Below are 13,263 nucleotides of genomic sequence, written 5' to 3' on the forward strand. Positions count from 1 at the left end.
TGGTTCTGTTTTCCTGATTTAAGAAACAGAATTTAGGGGGCGCCTGGGTGGCTCAGTTGGGAGAGTGTCCGACTCTTGATTTTGGCTCGGGTCATGATCTCATGAGTTCTCATGAGATTGAGCCCTGTGTTGGGCTCCGTGCTGGAGTGTGGAGCTTGCTTAAGACTCTGTCTCTCCCTCTGCCCCCACCCCCATCTCTCTCTCTCTCTCTCTCTCTCAAAAAAAGAAAGAAACAGGGTTTCAAAATAACCAACCACCCTCACCCCCTCCCCCAGTTGCAAACAATTCCTACACCTAACTTGTATGACTTCATAAAGGAAGTAGCTTACAATAGTCATGTAATGCTGGCCCAGATTTCCCTCTTATTTCTCATCTGAATCATGAAGCCACTTTATATAGTATTTGTTGTATCATGGCTTCATGATACTAGCTAGCCTCTTTTTATTTTCTCTGTCTAGAGCTGAAGTCAGATGAAAATATCTCTGCTTTCTGAAGGGGTCCAAGGATCCCAGTGATATGGTTTTAGTTGGGCTGGCTATTCCAGACTTAAAGCAGGCCCAGAATTCTACGCACTCTGGAACTTAAAGGTACTCTGAGGGGATTCTAGTAGTTGCCAGGAGGGGTCTAGACTCAACTAGTTTATGATGATGATTCTTTTTTAATTTTTTTTGAATATTTTATTTATTTACTTGAGATACACAGAGGGAGGGGGACAGGAGAGGGAAAAGCAGACGCCAGCTGAGCAGGGAGCCTAACACAGGGCTTGATGCCAGGACTCAAGATCATGACCTGAGCTGGAGACAGACATTTAACCGACTGAGCCATCCAGGCACCCTGATTATTCTTTCTAAGTCCCTTAATATCCTAAAACTTGGCTGGCTTTATAAAAACATCTGGCTTACAGCCAAAGTGTTTTCCAGGTAGCTTCCTACCTACAGATAATCAAAAAACCTAAACTGGGGCGTCTAGGTGGCTCAGTCAGTTAAGCATCACCTTTGGCTCAGATCATGATTCCAGGGTCCTGGGATCAAGCTCTGCATCTGGCTCCCTGCTCACAGGGAGCCTGTTTCTCCCCCTCCTCCTGCCTGCCACTCCCCTTGGTTGTGCTCTCACTCTCTCTTTCTGTCAAATAAAATCTTAAAAAAAAAATCTTAATCAGAGACTCTCTACCCCAGCTCCCTCAAAGGCTGGGAAAGGAGACCAGAAAGAACCACAGGCTCTGGCATTGGTGGCAGAAAATGAAGGCATCCAAGTTATCAAAAGCAGGTAACAGAGTAACATCAAGAAAGTATGTCCCAAGAACTTGAATACAAAATTAGAGAATATACAAGAAGTTCTAATTCACATAGTTCTTAAGGTGAAATCTTGCCTCAGGGCAGATAAGTCAGGGTATGAGTCATCTCTCTTCATTTGGAATGACAAGAGACCCAAACCTTGGCACTAGAGGTTCAAGGGTTATCCGCACCCACATTCCTTTTCATGCCTCACCTGTCCCAGGTATGCACTAAAACTCCAGCTAAAAATAACTACGGAAACTCGATCTCTGGGAAAGAGCCCTGCACAGTCTAACCCTAAAGTGAGAAGCTGGTTTGTGCCAAATGGAACAGAGACAGGAAGAAAATGGGCTCATGTGGGACTGCGTAGTCTCTAGGACATGGGCCCTGATGTCTGTTTTTATTCTTGGAAGTTTTTTTGTTTTAAAGATTTTTATTTATTTGACAGAGAGATGCAGTGAGAGAGGGAACACAAGCAGAGGGAGTGGCAGAAAGAGGGAGAAGCAGGCTTCCCACAGAGTGGGGAGCCCGATGTGGGGCTCCATCCCAGGACCCCAGACCTGAGCCGAAGGCAGACACTTAACGACTGGACCACCCAGGGGCCCCAATTATTTTTCGAAATTTTAATCTGCTCACAGCCCTACCTCCACCTGCTACCTTCGTTAATCTGCAGATGCCATCAAGGGGCTGGTAGAAACTGGAAGGATGGGGGAATGCAACAGAGTGTGGGCAAAATGTTAGTCAAGAGACCTGTTGACTTACTGTGTGACCTTGTGGGAGTTACTGAACCTTGATTTCTCTCATTTGCTAGTATGGAAATAAGAGCATCTATCCCATCTGTCTCCCAGAATCTTAGGCCTAGTTTTTGTGTTTTATGTTTTTTAAATTCTGTGGTCTCCTTCCCTTCCAGTATCTGCTATGTCCCAGCTACTGTGCCCGGTACCAGGAAGACAATTCTGAAAAAAAAGGTCAGATGTTCCCTTTGCTGAACTCGGCCTTCGGTGAATGCAGTCTTAGCACTGTACTGTGATTATGCTTGCCTGGAGGGCAGGTACTGTGGCTTATTCATGGATGCAATTTTAACATCTTGTAGTGCCCAGTACACAGTGAATGTTCAATATCTGTCATTTTCTGGAACATACTATATGTTGGCAACTTTACATGTCTTGTCTCTAGTTCCTTGAACAATCCCGAAAGGTAGATATTATTGTTCTCATTATAAGCTGTGGAGCCAGATGGTCAAATCTGTTCCTTATTAGCTCTGGGACCTTTGGCAAGTTATTCAACCTTTTTGCGTTTCAGTATTATCAGAAGATACGCAGATAGCAATATACCTACCTTACAAGGTTGTGAGGTTTAAGTGAGGTAGACTGGCTCCTCATATGATTAGTGTGTATTAACCATTATGAGTATATTATTATTACTATTACTGTAGATGGCTAAGTAGCTTGCCCAGGTCATACAGCAGGTAGGGGGTCAAGCAATATTTGGTTTTGAGACTCTACCCTTGATATTACATACACTGTGTATGTCTATAACTTCATATTTCTCATTCAATAAGTGCTTATTGAATGAATGATTGAACCATAATATGTTATATATTTATTCTTTTGGAAAAATTTCTTCTACCAGCAGATCAGTACTACCTAAATGAGCTTTCAGACTCCACAACCTATTTGCAAATTGGGAACAGCCTGGTGGGAGAATATGAAATTTTCATTTCCACCAATAGATGGCAGAAGGAAGAAAAAATACTTGTGACGGGGCAAGAGTTCTCATCCTGAACAGAATGATTAATAATGAGACACAGGGGCTGATTACAAGGGCTCTTGGTGTCATGTCTGGCCCACAGTGACTAAGGGGTGGGAGCCAGTGTGGGTATGAGAACTCCTCATAGGTATTTGAAGGGTGGCAACTTTTGAGAAGATCTAGGCTGATCCACAGGATGGGCCCTGGGAGACTCAAGTACACAGAAGTTCAGACATAGTAGGAAGAAAATGTTGTCTTCTGCTCTTCTCTGTGCTCCACAGCCTTAGTCCACATTCCCTCCTTTTCATCTTAAAAGCAGCTTTGTTCTTTTCAAGTCTGCCCTTCCCTCCTAGGGTTTTGATGAAGTCTCTTGCCCTCTGTTTATGCCCCGCCCCCCACAAGCCTGTAACCTATGGGTACTGTTATTCCCCCCCTGCCTACCCCAGTACATGTTGTTTGTGTTTAGAATCTAAATTCTCTGAGCCATTAATCCCTTTTGTTATCTCCGTGTCTCTTACTGCAGATCCATCTGCTGAGCTTTGTTGGCCTCCCTCTGTCAAGCCAGCATGGTGCTGGTTAGCGGTGAGCCACTCATTCGTCCTTTCTGTCCTCTTTCAGCTCCAAGTGATGGGGACGTGTCCTTCCGGTTCCATAAGAGCAGTAGAACACTCAGGCATAGTGGTCAGAGACACTGGGTTAACTGCCCTCCCTGATGTCTATGCTGACTCTTCTCCAGGCATTCCTTTGAGGGAGGAATCTGCTGGCGACTCCTGCTCAGTACCTGACATCTAAGAAACTCTAACCCACCCTATTCAACCCAGTGCCAACTTCAGACCAACATGCTTGTTGTGTTTTCTGGGTGGGTCAAGAGAGCGGGGAGTGCCAGAAGATTTCTCATTTGACATACTCTGTTGGTACATTCGTAATGGTTTGTTTGTGATTCTTTATAATAAGGCTGTGGAGAGCCCACTGTGTGCGGGGCATTTGCTAGGGGCTTGGTGTATGTTATTTCATTTACTGGAAGTAATAACTCACTTCTTGAGGAAACCTAGAAAAGCTTGTTTATGGTATATTAAAACCACAACCTGATCATTCTTCATTGTGCATCTTCTATATTTCATATGTGCATCCAAGGGTGTTCTGGAGCTTTTGCAGGGAAGGCTTATGCCAACAAAATGAAGTGGAGGTTCCGTAACACCATACTTAATCTCTGGCTTCTGTTTCTGTTTCACTGATTTGAGGGGGGGGGAGTCAAAGAACTGGGAATGAGGGGGAAGTGAGAAAGATGACCCTCTTCACTGTAATTTTGTGTTTTCACCAAATCCCTAGAAAATGAGTAACATTTGGACTCTGCCATAATACTTCCGTGCGCAGCCTCACACAAAATCAGAACCTGAGGATTGAGAGGATCTTGGCGATCAACCAGATTGTTCATTTTTCCTTTGAGTCAGAGAAAGTATATGTGTGTTTATAAGTTTGGGTATGTTTTTACTGTGCTCCTGAAGTTATAGCTCCTTAGAGAGAGACTAAATAGACTCCTGTTTCTCACAGAAGTTCTAGAGGAATTTTGTTTATAATAGTTGCCTAAGGGGGAAAAAAATGCTTGCTTTTAAGGACTAACATCTGAAGACTGGAGTCTCCTTTTGGAGAAGAGTGGTGGGAAAATGCTGGGGACAAAAACGTGTTTTAGAAAACACTGATCAGCCAAACTCATTTTCCTAATAAATGCCAGTGTTGTCCCTAACCAGGTTCTAGGTACTGTCTCAGGAGGAGTGTGGGTAAGTCACATTTCATGCCTCACCTGAAGGGCATCTTTGTCCAGGTGAACTCCAATTACGTGTGATCACCAAGGGAGCCTACGGGGAGGCCGAAGTCGACGTGAGGATGAGGGTCAGGCTGAGAAGTTCATGTGAGAATGGAGAAGAGCGACATACCTTTCTGTTGATCCCCTGGGTAGGGTGCAGGGACAGAGAGGAAAGCAGCGAGAGAAGCAGGTCATGTGAGATTTATAACCTGTACATAAACCACAGAGTTTTATGGTACTTTGTGATATAGTCATTTCCTGCCCCTTCTCCTCCACTCTCCACACTCCCTGGGTGGGTCTCTTGTGGGTCAGTGACCTGTGGCTGGGCTCACTTCTCTCCCCGCGGCCTAGAGGACTGGTTTTCACGGGGGGACATGCACCCGGGGGGAGGTGCATGATGGTTTTTGGGGGTGTGGGAAGAAGTAACTAGAATTTTTGTTCAGACTTTTAAACTCATCCTTTTCTTTTTTTTTTTTTTTAAAGATTTTATTTATTTATTTAACAGACAGAGATCACAAGTAGGCAGAGAGGCAGGCAGAGAGAGAGGAGGAAGCAGGCTCCCCGCTGAGCAGAGAGCCCGATGTGGGGCTCGATCCCAGGATCCTGGGATCATGACCTGAGCCGAAGGCAGAGGCTTCAACCCACTGAGCCACCCAGGCGCCCCATAAACTCATCCTTTTCTGATTGCTATTTTTGTATGTCTTAGAATGTACATAAAGTATGGGAATAATTTATAAATATATACAAATATTAAATTTTGTTACAATGTTAAATAGGGGTACACTATCAAGATTTGAGAATAAAGCTCTAAGGAATTATTCTGACAACAGTCCTTAAAAGAAATATTTCATGTTTCATTCTGAAATTAATTTTTTAAAAAGATTTTATTTATTTGACAGAGAAAGATCACAAGTAGGTAGAGAGGCAGGTAGAGAGAGAGAGAGAGAGAGAGAGAGAAGCAGGCTCCCCTCTGAGCAGAGAGCCCAGTGTGGGGCTCCGTCCCAGGATCCTGAGATCATGACCTGAGCCAAAGGCAGAGGTTTAACCCACTGAGCCACCCAGGTGCCCTTGAAATTAATTTTTAAACAAAACTCGGATATATCCATATATATAGATAAATAGTTGTATTTTTTTTTAACTTTTTAAGAGCAGTTTTAGGTCCACAGCAAAATTGAGAGGAAGGTATAGAGATCTCCCAAATATCTCCTCTCACACACATGCACAGCAGAGAGTACGTTGTTATGCACTACATAACAATCTGTTGTTATCTACATCCCCAGCAGAGAGTACATTGGTTACAATCCATGACTTTATGGTGACACATCACAGTCACTCAAAGTCCGTAGTTTACCCCAGGGTTCATACTTGGGGTTGTGCATTCCATGCATTGAACAAATGTATCTACCACTATCATATCATACAGAACATTTTCACTGCCCTGTAAACCCCATGCTTCCTGCCTATTCATCCCTTCTTGCACCCTCAAACTCTGGCAACCACTGATATTTTTACCATCTCCATAGTTTTGCCTTTTCCAGAATGTCATATAGTTGAAATCATATAGTAGTTAGCCTTTTCAGACTAGGTTATTTCACTTAGTAATATACATTTAAGTTTCCTTCATGCCTTCTCAAGGCTTGATAGCTCTTTTCTTTTTAGCATTTAAAGTTGCTGTAAACATCCTTGTGCAGGTTTTTCCCCCAATCTTTTTTTTTTTTTTTTTTTTTTTTAAGATTTTATTTATTTAGGAGCGCCTGCGTGGCTCAGTGGGTTAAGCCTCTGCCTTGGGTTCAGGTCATGATCTCAGGGTCCTGGGATCAAGTCCCACATCGCATCAGGCTCTCTGCTCAGCAGTGAGTCTGCTTCCCCCTCTCTCTCTGCCTGCCTCTCTGCCTCCTTGTGATCTCTGTCTGTCAAATAAATAAATAAAATCTTAAAAAAATATTTATTTATTTGAGAGTGAGAGAGAGCATGAGAGGGGAGAAGGTCAGAGGAAGAAGCAGACTCCCCATGGAGCTGGGAACCCGATGTGGAACTCGATCTCGGGACTCCAGGATCATGACCTGAGCCAAAGGCAGTCACTTAACAAACTGAGCCACCCAGGTGCCCATCCCCCAGTCTTTTTTAATGTGATAGAATACTCATAACCTTTACCATCTTAACCATTTTAAAGTATATAGTTATATGGTATTAAATATATTCATATCATTGTACAACCACCACCGCCGTCCCTCCCTGTAACTCTTTCCATCTTATAAAACTAAAAGTCTCCATCCATTAAATTCCCATTCTCACCAATCCTCAGTTGCTGGCAATGACCACTGTACTTTCTGTCTTTATGATTTTGACTACTCTTAGTACCTTATGTTAGTGGAATCATACAGTACTATTTGTGACTGGCATATTACACTTGGTATAATATCCTCAAGTTATATACATATTCTGGATTATTGCAGAATTTCCTTCCTATTTAGAGCAGGATAATCTTCTCTTGTATGTGTAGACCACACTTAGCTCATCCATTCCTCTGTCAGTGGGTACTTGGGTTGTTTCTATGTTTTAACTCTTGTGAACATGGGTGTTAATATCTCTTCAGCACCCTGCTTTCAATTCTTCTGGGTATATATGCAGAAGTGGAGTTGCTGGATAGCTCTGTTTTCAACTTTATGAGAAAGGACCACATTATTTTCCATAGTGGCTATGCCATTTTACATTCCCACTGACAATGTATAGGTGTTCCAATTTCTCTACATCCTTGGCAACACCTGTGGTTTCTTTTATTTTAATCGTGGTCATCCTGATGGGGTGAAGTGGAACCTCACTGTAGTTTTGATTTGCATTTCCCTAATGATTAGTGATGTTGAGCATCTTTGCGTATCTTTTTTTGAAAAATGTGTGTTTAAGTCCTTTGCCCATTTCTGATTGGGTTTTTGTGAGGGTTTTTTTTTTTTGCTTTTATTTTTAAATTTAATTTAATTTAATGTTTCAAGGTTGAGTTTTAGGAGTTCCCTGTGTATTCTGGATATTAATTCCTTATCACATATATAATTTGCAGATATTTTCTCCCATTCTGTGGGTTGCCCTTTTCATCTTCTGAGTGTCTTTTGATACGTAAATTTTTACAATTTTCATGGAGTCCAATTTGTCTATTTTTTTCTTTTGTTACCTGTGCTTTTGGTGTCATACCCAAGAAATCATTAACAAATTCAATGTCATGAAGCCTTTGGAATGTTTTCTTCTAAGAGTTTTATCGTTTTAGGTCTTGCATTTAGGTCCTTGATTCACTTTGAGTTAATTTTTGTATGTGTTAGGTAAAGGGTCCAACTTCATTCTTTCACATGTGAATATCTGGTTTTCCCAGTATTATTTGTTCAAAAGACTATCCTTTCCCCACTGAATGGCTTGGCACCCTTGTCAAAGATTATTTGACCATATATATGAGGATTTATTTTCTGGGCTCTTTATTCTGTTCCATTGGTCTATATGTATGTCTTTATGTCAATACCACACTGTATTTTTATTATTGTTAATTATTCATTTGAGAAAGATACAGAACAGAGACAGAGCACAAGCAAGGGGAGAGGCAGAGGGAAAAGGAGAAGCAGACTCCCGCTGAGCTGGAGCCCAACATGGGGCTCGATTCCAGGACTTGGAGATCATGACCTGAGCCGAAGGCAGACACAACCATCTGAGCCACCCAAGCACCCCATGACACTATATTGATTACTGTAGCTTATACTAAGATTTGAAATCAGAAAGTGTAAATCTTCCAGTTTTGTTCTTTTTTAAGATTGTTTTGGCTATTCAGGGTCCTTTGAGAGTCTTTATCAATTTTAGGATAGGTTTTTCCATTAAAAAAATTGGGATTTTGATAAGGGATTGCATTGAATCTATGGAGGACTTTGGGTGGTTTTGACATTTTAACAATTTTTAAGTGTTCTAATCCATGGAACGTGGGATGTGTTTCCATTTTGTATGTCTTCTTTATGTATGTCTTCTTTAATTTCTTTCAGTAATGTTTTATAGTTTTCATTGTATAAGTCTTTACCTTCTTGGTTAAGTTGTTTCCTAAGAATTTTATTCTTATTTAAAAAAAATATTCTTTTTGATGCTATTATAAATGGAACTATTTTGTAATTTCCTTTTCAGATTTTTCATTGATAGCATATAGAAATGCAACTGATTTTTGTGTTGACTTTGTATCCTGCTACTTTGCTGAATTCATGTACCCTAATAGTTTTTTTGGTGGAATCTTTAGGGTTTTCTTTTTTAACATAGAAGATCATATTATCTGGAAATAGAGATGATTTTACTCCTTTTTTTCCAATTTGGATGCCTTTTACTTCTTTTTCTTGCTTAATTTTTCTGGCTAGAAATTGTAGTACTATGTTGAATAGAAGTGGTGAAAGTGGGCATCCTTGTTGCTGATCTTAGAGGGAAAAGCTTTCAGGCTTTCATCATTGAATATGAGGTTTGCTCTGCGTTTTTCGTATATGGCTTTTATTAGGTTGAGACAGTTTCCTTCTATTCCTAGCTTATCGAATGTTTTTAATTATGAAAGGGTGTTGAATTTTGTCAAATTCTTTTTCTGCATTGACAGCATCATGTGTTTTTATCCATTCTGCCAATCTGTCTTTTTACTGGAGGGTTTAAGCCATTTACATTTAAAGTAATTACTGATAAGAAAAGACCTTCTTGGGGTGCCTGAGTGGCTCAGTGGGTTAAGCATCTGCCTTCAGCTCAGGTCATGATCTCAGGGTCCTGGGATCTAGCCCCACATTGGGCTCTCTGCTGAGCAGGAAGCCTGCTTCTCCCACCCATCCTGCTGCCTGTTGCTCTGCCTACTTGTGATCTCTCTTTCTCTGTCAAATGAATAAATAAAATCTTTCCCAAAGAAGAAGAAGAAGGAGGAGGAGGGGGAGGGGGAGGGGAAAGAAAGGCCCTTCTTCTGTCATTGTGCTATTTGTTTTCTGTATGTCTTATGGCTTTTTAATCCCTCATTTCCATAATTATGTGGTCTTTTATGTTTAGCTGATTTTTTTTTGGTAGTGAAATATTTATACTCCTTTCTCATTTCCTTTTTTTTCTTAAATATTTTTATTTATTTATTTTTGTGCACGCATGTGCACACATGCAAAAGAGAGAGACAGAATTAGCATGAGCAGGGGGGAGCAGCAGAAGGAGAGGGAGAAGTAGGCTCCCCGATCAGCAGGGAGCCCAATGTGGGACTCTGGGATCATTACCTGAGCTGAAGACAGACACTCAACCTACTGAGCCACCCAGGCGCCCCTCATTTCCTTTTATGTATATTCTGTAGCTATTTTCTTTGTGGTTACCATGGGGATTACATTTAACATCTTACAATTATAATACTCTAATTTGAAACTATTCCATCTTAACTTCAATAACATACAAAAACTCTGCTTCCTTTATAGCTCTGTCCCCACTCCTTTGGTTGATGTCACAAAATTAGAACTTTATACATTTTGTACTGCAAAACATAAACTAATAATTCTTTTAAATACACTGGACTCTTAAAATAGGTAAAAAAGAAATTCTGGAGTTACAAACCAAAGATACAGCAATTTTAGCTTTTATACTAACAATCTTTTTCTTTAAATGTAGTAGTCTCTCAGATACACAGGAAAAAGAAGTGGAGTTACAAACCATTGTTACAGTAATGCTAGCTTTTATAATTGCCCATGTATTTGCCCATATATATATGTATTTATATTTTGTGTGTTTGTGTGTGTGTGTGTTTACCTATGTTAAGATCTTTTTTTCTATATAGTTTTGAGCTATTATCTGGTATCCTTTTATGTTACCTTGCAGGAATCTCTCCCTCTTTTCTTTTCTTTCTTTCTTTTTTTTTTTTTTTTTAAGATTTTATTTATTTGTTTGACAAAGAGAGAGCACAGGCAGAGGAAGTGGGAGAGGGAGAAGCAGACTTCTGTAGGGAAGTAGGGAGCCTGAAGTGGGGCTCAATCCCAGGACCCTGGTATCAGGCCCTGAGCCAGAGGCAGCCACTCAACCAACTGAGCCACTCAGGCAACCCTACCTTGCAGGAATCTCTTGAGCATTTCTTGTAGGACAGGTCTAGTGATTCCTTAGCTTTTGTTTATCTGGGAACATTTTAATTTCTCCCGCAGTTTTTTTTTTTTTTTTAAAGATCTTATTTATTTATTTGACAGAGAGAGATCACAAGTAGACAGAGAGGCAGGCAGAGAGAGAGAGAGAAGCAGGCTCCCTGCTGAGCAGAGAGCCCGATGTGGGGCTAGATCCCAGGACCCTGAGATCATGACCTGAGCCGAAGGCAGCGGCTTAACCCACTGACCCACCCAGGCGCCCTCTCCCACAGTTTTGAAGGATAGTTCTACCACATACAGGATTCATGGTTGACAGTTCTTTTTCTCTTTCTCTTCTCCTCTCCTCTCTTCTCCTCTCCTCTCCTCCTTCTCTTCTCCTCTCCTCTTCTTAGCCAAGAGAGTTTTAGTTCTCTCTTCCCAATATATATACCCTTTATATCCTTTTCTCATCTAATTTTATTATCAAGAATTTCCAGTATGATGTTGAAAAGGTGTGGTGAGAGGAGATAGCCTTGCCTTGTTCTTGATCTTAGTGGAAAAGCTTTGAGTTTCTCCCCATTAAGTATAATGTTAGCTGTAGAACTTTTTTGGGTATATATTCTCTTTTATGTTGAGGAAGTTCCCCTGTATTCTTAGTTTGCTGAGAGTTTTTATCATGAATGGGTGTTGGATTTTATTAAATACTTTTTCTGCATCTGTTGTATTGTTCATGTGATTTTTCTTCTTTAGACTGTTGATGTGATGGATTACATTAATTGATTTTCAAATATTAAGCCAGCCTTGCACAACTGGGATAAATACTACTTTGTCATTGTATAGAATCCTTTTTTTGTTGTTGTTACATTGTTATATTTGGCTTGTTAATGTTTTGTTGAGAATTTTTGCTTTATGTTCATGGGAGATATTTTTTTATAGTTTTCTTGTAATGTCTATGTCTGGTTTTGGTAATAGGGTAAGGCTGGTCCTAGGATGAATTAAGGAAATATTCCCTCTTCTATCCTCTGAAAGAGATTCCAGAGTTTTGGTATAATTTTTCCTTAAATGTTTGATTGACTTTATCAGAAAACTCATCAGGGTCTGGTGCTTTCTGTTTTGGAAGGTTATTAATTACTAATTAATTTCTTTAATAGATATAGGTCTATTCAGATAGTCTGTTTCTTTACAGTACTTGGATACTCTCCTCCCCCTCCCCCCTTCTCCATCTTCTTTTTTCAGTCTATGTTTTCCTTGCTTTTCAGGTTTGGAAGTTTGTACTGAGATATCCTCAAGATCAAATATTCTTTCCTCAGCCATGTCCAGTCTATAGATAAGCCCATACAAGGCATTCTTCATTTCTATTACAATGTTTTTCATTTTTGTTTGATTTGCATTTGATTTTTGTTCTTTGGCAGGATTTACATCTCTCTGCTTAAATTGCCCCATCTCTTCTTACATGCTATTTTATCCACCAGAGTCTTGAATATATTAATCATGGTTGATTAATTCCCAGTCTGATAATTTCAACATTTTTTCCATGTTTGGTTTTAATGCTTGTCCATGTGCTCAAATTGTGGTTTTTTTTTTTTTTTTTGTTGTTGTTGTTGTTGTTTTTGCCTTATGTCTTGTAATTTTTTCTTGATAGCTGGACATGATGTACTGAATAAAAGGAAGTGCTATAAATAGGCCTTTAGTAATGTGGTAGGGTGTGGTGGGATGAGAAGTATTCTGTAACTCTGTGATTAGGTTTCAGTCCTTTAGTGAGCCTATGTCTCTGGACTGCAAACTTCAAGGTGTGTCTCAGTTTTTTGTTTCAGTTTTTTCCCCCCCCCTTAGGTGGGACAGGATGGCTAGGGTGGGCTGAAGTTGGGTATTTCCCTTCTACATGGAAGGCTAGTGTCAGCTAGAGTTGAGCATCTCCTTTCTCTCAGGTCTGATAATACCCCAGCAGGTTAGGCTCTGTTTAACTAGTTTCTCTTGAAGATAGGCCTTATTAAGAAGAACAGCATGCTCTGATATATTTCAGATGGTTCCCTTTTCCTTCCCTCTGTTGGAAGCAGGGGGGGATTTTTCTCTTCTTTTCATTGTGATTACGTGCTTGAACTCCTAGAGGTAAATCTCACAAATTGTGGGGCTCCCCTCTGCCTGGGCCCCCTGGAGTTTTTAACTTTCAGAGTTGTCCACACTGAACCTCCAGCCATTCATCAATTACAGTTCAGGTTTTCCTACCCTGGTACTCGTTCCCACTGTGGTTTGTTTTTTCAGTATCTCCTCTGGAAAACCATGACTTCCTGTATTCACCTATCACTCTCCAATCTTGGGGGTAGCAGTTTGACATGTATCCTTACCTCTCTTATAGATCCTAGAAAAGTTG

This window comes from Lontra canadensis, unplaced genomic scaffold, assembly GCF_010015895.1.
Source record: "Lontra canadensis isolate GAN:19392208 unplaced genomic scaffold, GSC_riverotter_1.0 scaffold9, whole genome shotgun sequence".
NCBI lineage: Eukaryota > Metazoa > Chordata > Mammalia > Carnivora > Mustelidae > Lontra > Lontra canadensis.